Raw genomic sequence first — 6,912 nt, 5'->3', positions numbered from 1 at the left:
TGTGTGTGTGTGTGTGTGTGTGTGTGTGTGTGTGTGTGTGTGTGTGTGTGTGTGTTAGTTTCCTGGGGCTGCTGTGACGGATTACCCGGTGTGTGTGTGTGTGTGTGTGTGTGTGTTAGTTTCCTGGGGCTGCTGTGACGGATTACCACGAACTAGATGGCTTGACACAAAAGGAATTTATTTCTGTCACAGTTCTGGAGGCTAGAATTCTGAAGTCAAGGGTTGATTCCTTCTGGAAGCTGAGGGAGAATCTTTCCCATGTCCCTCGTCCAGCCTCTGCTGGTTGCTGCAATCCGTGGCGGTCTTGGCTTGTAGACGCATCCCTCGAGTCTCTGTACGTCTTCACACGATGTTCTCCTTGTGCGTTCTGCTTCACGTCGTCTCCCTCTCTGAGCATCTCTGTGTCTAGGTTTTCCTCTTCTTACAAGGACGCCCATGATGGAATTAGGGCTTACCCAACTCCTGTGTGACCTCGTTGTAACTTGATTACAGTTTCAAGGACCTCATTCCCAAATTAGGTCACGTTCACAGCTACCCAGCAGTTAGGACTTGAACATCTTTTGGGGACACACAATTCATGCCACAACAGTGGAGATGGCTGTAAGGTGGGGATATGCAGAGAGAGGGGGTGGGGTTCATTCACCGCTGAGACCCCCGAGGCTGGAGAGGTCAGCTCACAGAGAGCTGATGGGCCCTGCCGCAGATGTTGGACTCAGTCCGAGACTAGGCAGTGGGAGGCCATTGAAGGAACTGAAGTGGGGTATGGGTGATCAGGTGGGTGTGGCGAGCTTTGGGAGGAAGGGACAGGGACAAGAGAAGACTCTGGGTGCCATCACCCATCCTATGTAACAACCTTGGGGAGAGGTGAGCAGGGCCAGAGGCAAGGCACTGATGGAAGGGCGGGAGAGGCGGGGGGCGACTGGAGAGGCCTTCAGGTGGTCAAGTGGGCAGGGCTTCATCCTGAAGGGAGATGGCAGGAGAGGAGGGAATATTTATTGAGTGAAGTGAAGGAGCCAGCAGGAGGGTAGTTTTTCCTAGAAGGAGCAGAGAGCATGGTGGGAGGAAAACCTCATGAGAGAGGCAGTGGAAGCCAGGTCACTCCATTTTGTGGACTTCGGGTTCATCTCCCAGAAAATGTGGAACCTGAACCCGTTAACCTCAAAGCTTCCTTCTGGCTCTAACATTCCGAAGTTCCTGCAATTCTAAATCATGATAAGAGAAGCCTTCATGGGGGTGCTGGTCTTGACTTAGGAGTAGGGTGTGAAGGGGCAAGAAAGTTGGGAGGGCGTTTTAAGGTCAATGACAGCCTGTACAGAGGCCTAGACCTGACGTCGAGGGCAGTTCCACCTGGGACCATGAAAGGACCAGCGTTGATGTGCCAGAGAGCCTTCCCCGGCAGGCATGGCAACTTCTGTCCTCCTGTCATGGGGATGCACCGTTACTGTCCCTCATCAAGATTGCAGTCTCAGCTTTCACAAAACACCTCCCTCTGCCTTTTGTCGTTCCTCAACAGCCTCCGAAAATAAAGGGAAGAAGTGGCACCATCCCAGCTGGTGGGCGTGCCAGGGGGCCCTTGAAGACTTCGCACCTGTTTGCGACGTCAGACAAATGAGACTGCTGGAAACCAAGCCCCCAGCCCATTCACCTGCACATTGGGGGCTGCCATGCCTATCCCCCCTCTCCGCCCATTCCTCTCCCAAAGTGTGTAACATTAATTCCGTGTGCTGTCATCCTCCTCGCCCTTTAGATAGAAACTCTTCAAGTCCTCAGTCACCGGTAGGATCATCTCTAATAGAAACTTTTCAAAATGGCTTTCAGTGAGTATCAGAGGAGAGGGGGTGTGGGGGTGGGCAATATGAGTGAAGGAGGTTGAAAGGTACAAGTTTCCTGTTATAAAATAAATACGTTCTGGGGATGTAATATACAGCATGGTGACTATAGTCAATTATACTGGATTGACTATTTGAAAGTTGCTAAGAGAATAGATCTTAAAAGTTCTCATCACAAGAAAAGAAATGTGTAACCGTGTGGTGATGGATGTTAAAACAGACTTATTGTGACCATTTCACAATATATACAAACATCGAATCATTATGCTGGATGCCTGAAACAAATATAATGCTGCATGTCAGTTCCATCTTAATTTAAAAATGGGGAAAGCTTCTGTGTGGGTGACTGCTTCCTAAAAGCTTAGTCACATACCTGGCATAAAGAAACAGTGCCGTTTATGTGGCTTCGTACGGAGCACTGGTCTCCCACAAGTGATGGTGAGTCTGAGGGCAGCTTTGAGTTCCCCTCTGGGAGGGGAGCTGGTGGGTCCTCAGTATTAAGCAATGGAGTGGGAGTGGGGCAGTGCGTCTGGAACACTGTGGGCCGTCCTCTCTCTTCTAGCATTTCTGGGCTCAGACACCTCTCTGGGCCTCTGTGTCCCTCAGCTGTGAAACCAGGGATAGGAACATTGTATGTTTGTTTGTTTGTTTTTAAATCTGTGTATCCGCAGAGCCTAGCACAGCACTTGGCATGTATTGACTGTTCAACAAATTGATTTATCCACTCATTTTGCAAAAACTTGTTAAGCACCTGCTGTGCGCTAGGCATTAGATACAGCAGTGAACTAAGTGGACGAAGTTCCTGCCTTCACGGAGCTTCCATTTCAGTGGGGGAAGACAGGCCGTGAGTAAATAAACACATGCGTGGGGAATAACATAACTTTGGGTAATGAAGGATGCCATTAAAGTAGGGTTAGGGACCAGAGAGTGGGAAAACTATTTTGGAAGCAATCGTTGAGGAAAAGCTTCTTTGAAGAGGTGACTTTTTAGCAGACACTTAAGGGATGTAAAGGGGTGAGCCACGTGCAGTTCTAAAGGAAGAGTGTTCATGGCAGAGGGAACACCAAGGACGAAGGCCCGGAGGTGGCAGTGAGCTCAGTATGTTAAAAGGAATGGTATGCCTGGGGTGGAGTGGGAGAAGTAAGTAAGAGCCAGATCATGCAGGACCTTCAAGGTCAAGGTTGGGTGTATCGTTCATAATCCAGGTTAGCACTGATTTGGATGCACACTGAGGGCTTACGGGAAACTGAATTAGTATTGGGAAAAGATAAGGCAGTTGTATTAATATTATTCTACTCAAGTCTGCTTGCAATTTACCCTCTGTTCATATATAGAGAGACATAGCTTTAGAGTTAATCTAAGAATTCAACATGGCGGAGCAATAGGAAGGACTGGTTGGGCCATTGGTAGGGTTCACGGTCACTTCTAGGAATTCTGTCTCTTTGGGGGTAAATTAAAACTCAAACACGGATCAACACGAGAAAAGCATCTTGAGATAGGAGGTAGGGATGGTCATGGCCCAGTAGGCAACACCAGTAACTTATGGTGCTTTATAGTTGGCTAGCAGACAAGACACCTGACTTGAACTTGGAAGAAGATAAGGGATCTAGTTTCAGTTCCCCCACTTACTGAGTGATCTTGAGTGATTAGTCATTTAATCTCTACAAGCTTAGTTTCTGCAGCTGATGTCACTATGTTTATCCATAATGAATAGGGAAACCTTTTGTAAAGTGTCACCGCTATTCTAAAGAAGGTGCTGGTTCTCCATTTTAACCCCTCTATGAGACCACAATACCTTGAAGTTGGGGGCTGCATTTTATCCATCCTGTGTCAGTTGGACTTAGCGGAATGCCAAGGGTACTAGAAGGTGCTCATTGGATTTTTTGTGGATTGAATTCTGCTGTGGTCAGCCATGTTCCTTGGGGACATGGAAGTGTCCATAACATGGAAGAGGACCTCTAGACTTGGAGCTCAGCCACTTTGGGGTGTGTGGCTTTGGACAGATCTCTTAACTTTCCTGTGGTCCTTTTCCCCGTCTGTGAAATGAGTAAGATAATTTCACCTACTTTGCCTGGTACTTGTGAAGACTGGATGGGAAAACCCAAACATATGTATTGTGACTGCTATTACATGTTCCCCAAATAACAATGGCTTACAGAAGGCGGAAGATCATTTCTCTCAAAACGGTCCTGACATGGCTTGATGTGGCAGCTCCATGGTGTCAGAGGCCCAGATTGCTTTCGTCTTGTGTCTCTGCCATCCCTAGAGTGTTGACCTTACCCATGTGGTCCAAGATGGCTCTCCACTGCATCTGGAAGTTGACATAGCACTTTTGCTTACATCCCATTGGCTGAAACTAGGTCACGTGGCCTTCTTCTCACTGCAAGGGAAGCTGAGAAATCAAGTCTTTATGCTAGTTGCCTGAATGGCCGACTCAGTTTCTAATCCTATGAAGGAAGGTGAGATCAGATTATTGCAGGGGTGGGGGTGGGGGAGACAAGTCAATCTGTGCCATGGCAAAATAAAAGATACTTCTAAACTTTGAAATGGAAGTGATTCAGAGGTCACTGGTAGCTTGAATTGAAATTGATTTTACTCTGCCGGAGTCTGATGGAAACAATACCCCCCCCCCCATTTTTTATTTTTATTGTTATTGAATGCTTACTTGGTGCCAGCCACTGTGCCTCACACATACTATTTCAGTTAATCTTCACATCAGTCTTATAAAGTATGTCCCACTACAAGACCTATAAGCTGGAAACCTTTTTTCTCTTTACCTTGACTGTCTCCTTTGCTTTATGCATGGATTCTTCAATAATCGTAATAGCTTTTCCTTCCACAAGTTTAATTGCAGCTTGTTCTAGCCACCCAGAACTTGACTTTCTCCACAATTAATTGGCAACAAGTAAACTCATCCATTTTCGGTGTAGCCTTGTGAAAATGGTGCTCTGGTTCTGGATTTGGGGGAAGTACTGTGGCTATTTGCTCTTGGTGGTTTTCGGTGCCCACGAAGGGAGCTGCCTGGTGGCTGTGTTGGCTTATGGTCAAGAGGGACACAGGGTAGGCTCTGTCAGGCTCTGGAATGTGTGGGGGGCTGGTGAACATTTCTCATAGGCTGCTTGGTTGTCTCCACAGTCAGCTCCCTCTGTGTGGCGGCCTGGCACCACTAAGGTTTGAGTGGAATGTATTCTCAGGACAGCTGTTTGAAATCCTCCTTAATGGAGATACTGAGGCGGCATCAGGGATGAGGTCAACTCAAGAGGAAGGTCCTCGCTTCCAGGAGTGCTGTCCAGTGGAACCAGGCCTCCCTCCAGCAGCCCCGTCCTTCCTGCAGCTCCAACAACCAGCACACCCCAAAACGGGCTGAGGCCTGGGTTCCCCCTGGAGGCCTCCTCTGTGCATCTTCATGGTTCAGCAGACACTTTATGTTTCCCTGTGGGGATTGGCCCATCTGGGGCATTCTATCTAGAATCTGAATGCTTGGGTTTGGATCCCAACCAGGCCACTCTAGGGCCCCCGATCTGTGCAATGCCTGGAGCCACATGGGAAATACATGATGAAGGAATGAATGAACTGTGCATTGCCTTGGGCCTGTCACTGAATCTCTCAGTGCCTCAGTTTCTTATCTAGAAAGTAGGGATAACAGTGCTCACCTCTTAGTGTTGTGGGGCAGATTAGATGAGAAAGGGCTTCTGAACTCTGAATCTCAGTGCCCAGTGTGTAGCAGGTGTGCAAAAAGTTTAACTGCTGTGTTTATGTTCCTGTCACCCCTGACTGCTCAAGACTTTTAGAGCCCACTTCCCTCTCCTTACTGAGCCCTGTCACGTCTCACCCACTTTCTCCCCAAGTCTGCTGACGGATGGGATTGTCCAAGATGGGAATCAGTGATCGTTTGCCCGTGTATTATTTCCCCCAGTAAGATATATGCCTCTCACCCCGGGGGTGGGGGGAGGCTTTGAGGGTGGGGATGTGAGGCTTCCTGGTGGCAAGGAGTGGTAGTAGTCAGAACCAGCTGCAGATGTCTGTGCACCCCATCCTGCAAGGGTGTCTAGAGAGCACCTCACGCAGCCCCCGTTTTTTAGGACTTTAGGGAATTGCCTACTGTTTATCAGTCTGTGGCTCAGAATGGCCCTAGCATCCAGACTCTCTGTCACTGGAGTCTGCAGGAAGCGGGGACGGGGTGGGGAGGCAGAGGGCATGCACAAGGATGCCAGGGCCCAGGGGAATCCTGTGGTCCTGGTGTCGCCGGCCGACTGCACGACTGCGGCAGTTGGAAACCTGGCTAATTAGCAGCTCAGCAGTTGGTCATTTGTTGTTCTTCTCTGAAGTCCCTTGAGAGTTGGCAGGTCCCCAGGTCACCCTCTCAGAGATGAAGGAACACAGCATACCATTTTATTGAGCAGCTGCAGCATAGTCCTCTGCCGTACAAGCTGGGGGGAAACAGAAATGGTTTCCGAGAAGTTGAAATTCCCCTCTCTCTTTCCCTTTTCGAAGTTGCATTGAGGGCAGGGGGTGCGGGGTTCGTCAATCAAGTGAAAGTGGCTCATAACAGAAATAATTTTAGACTCTCGCAGAAGTTGTTATTGTGACTCAATGGCTGTGCAAAACTCCTGGGAAGCCTGGGAAGTCATTCCTCCATTCTCCCAGGTCCCTGTGGAGGAGAAATATCGGGCCCACCGCCTTGGGGCCTGTGGCAAGTGCTTGCAGGGGGCCAGGGGGGATCGTCTCAACATAAACAGCATTTTTCCCTCTATTTGCAGCAGAGGGACTGCTGTGAACTCATGAGTGTGGCCTTTGTAACTCAGTGCTCAGAGCATTTGAACTAATAGGCCTTTAGAGATTTTAACATATCCTCTGTTTGGGACACAGGTGACTGTTCAGGGTCGTAGAACTATCAGGAGTGTCCTTGGAGCTGATCCAGATACCAGCAGACACAGCTTCCATCTTGCCTTAGGGTGACCATAGCAGACATCCCCTTTCTCCATGCTGAACCAGAGTGGACGGAGCCTTGGAACCCTGGCCCCACGGTGCCCGAGCCTGAGAAACCCTGGGCCTTTGCAGTGATAGAAACAGACCTAGAGAC

General features: G+C 49.0%; 1 protein-coding gene across 3 annotated transcripts in view; it reads left to right on the top strand.

Moving 5' to 3' along the window:
- The window catches only part of CHST11 (carbohydrate sulfotransferase 11), a 274,124-nt gene that overhangs the window by 92,298 nt on the left and 174,914 nt on the right, over positions 1-6,912 (top strand). The gene's annotated exons all lie outside the window — the stretch shown is intronic.

The sequence above is a fragment of the Hipposideros armiger genome, unplaced genomic scaffold (assembly GCF_001890085.2).
Source record: "Hipposideros armiger isolate ML-2016 unplaced genomic scaffold, ASM189008v1 scaffold_168, whole genome shotgun sequence".
Taxonomy (NCBI): Eukaryota; Metazoa; Chordata; class Mammalia; order Chiroptera; family Hipposideridae; genus Hipposideros; species Hipposideros armiger.
Note: the sequence above shows the minus strand (reverse complement) of the source record. Positions and strands in the feature narration are given on the sequence as shown.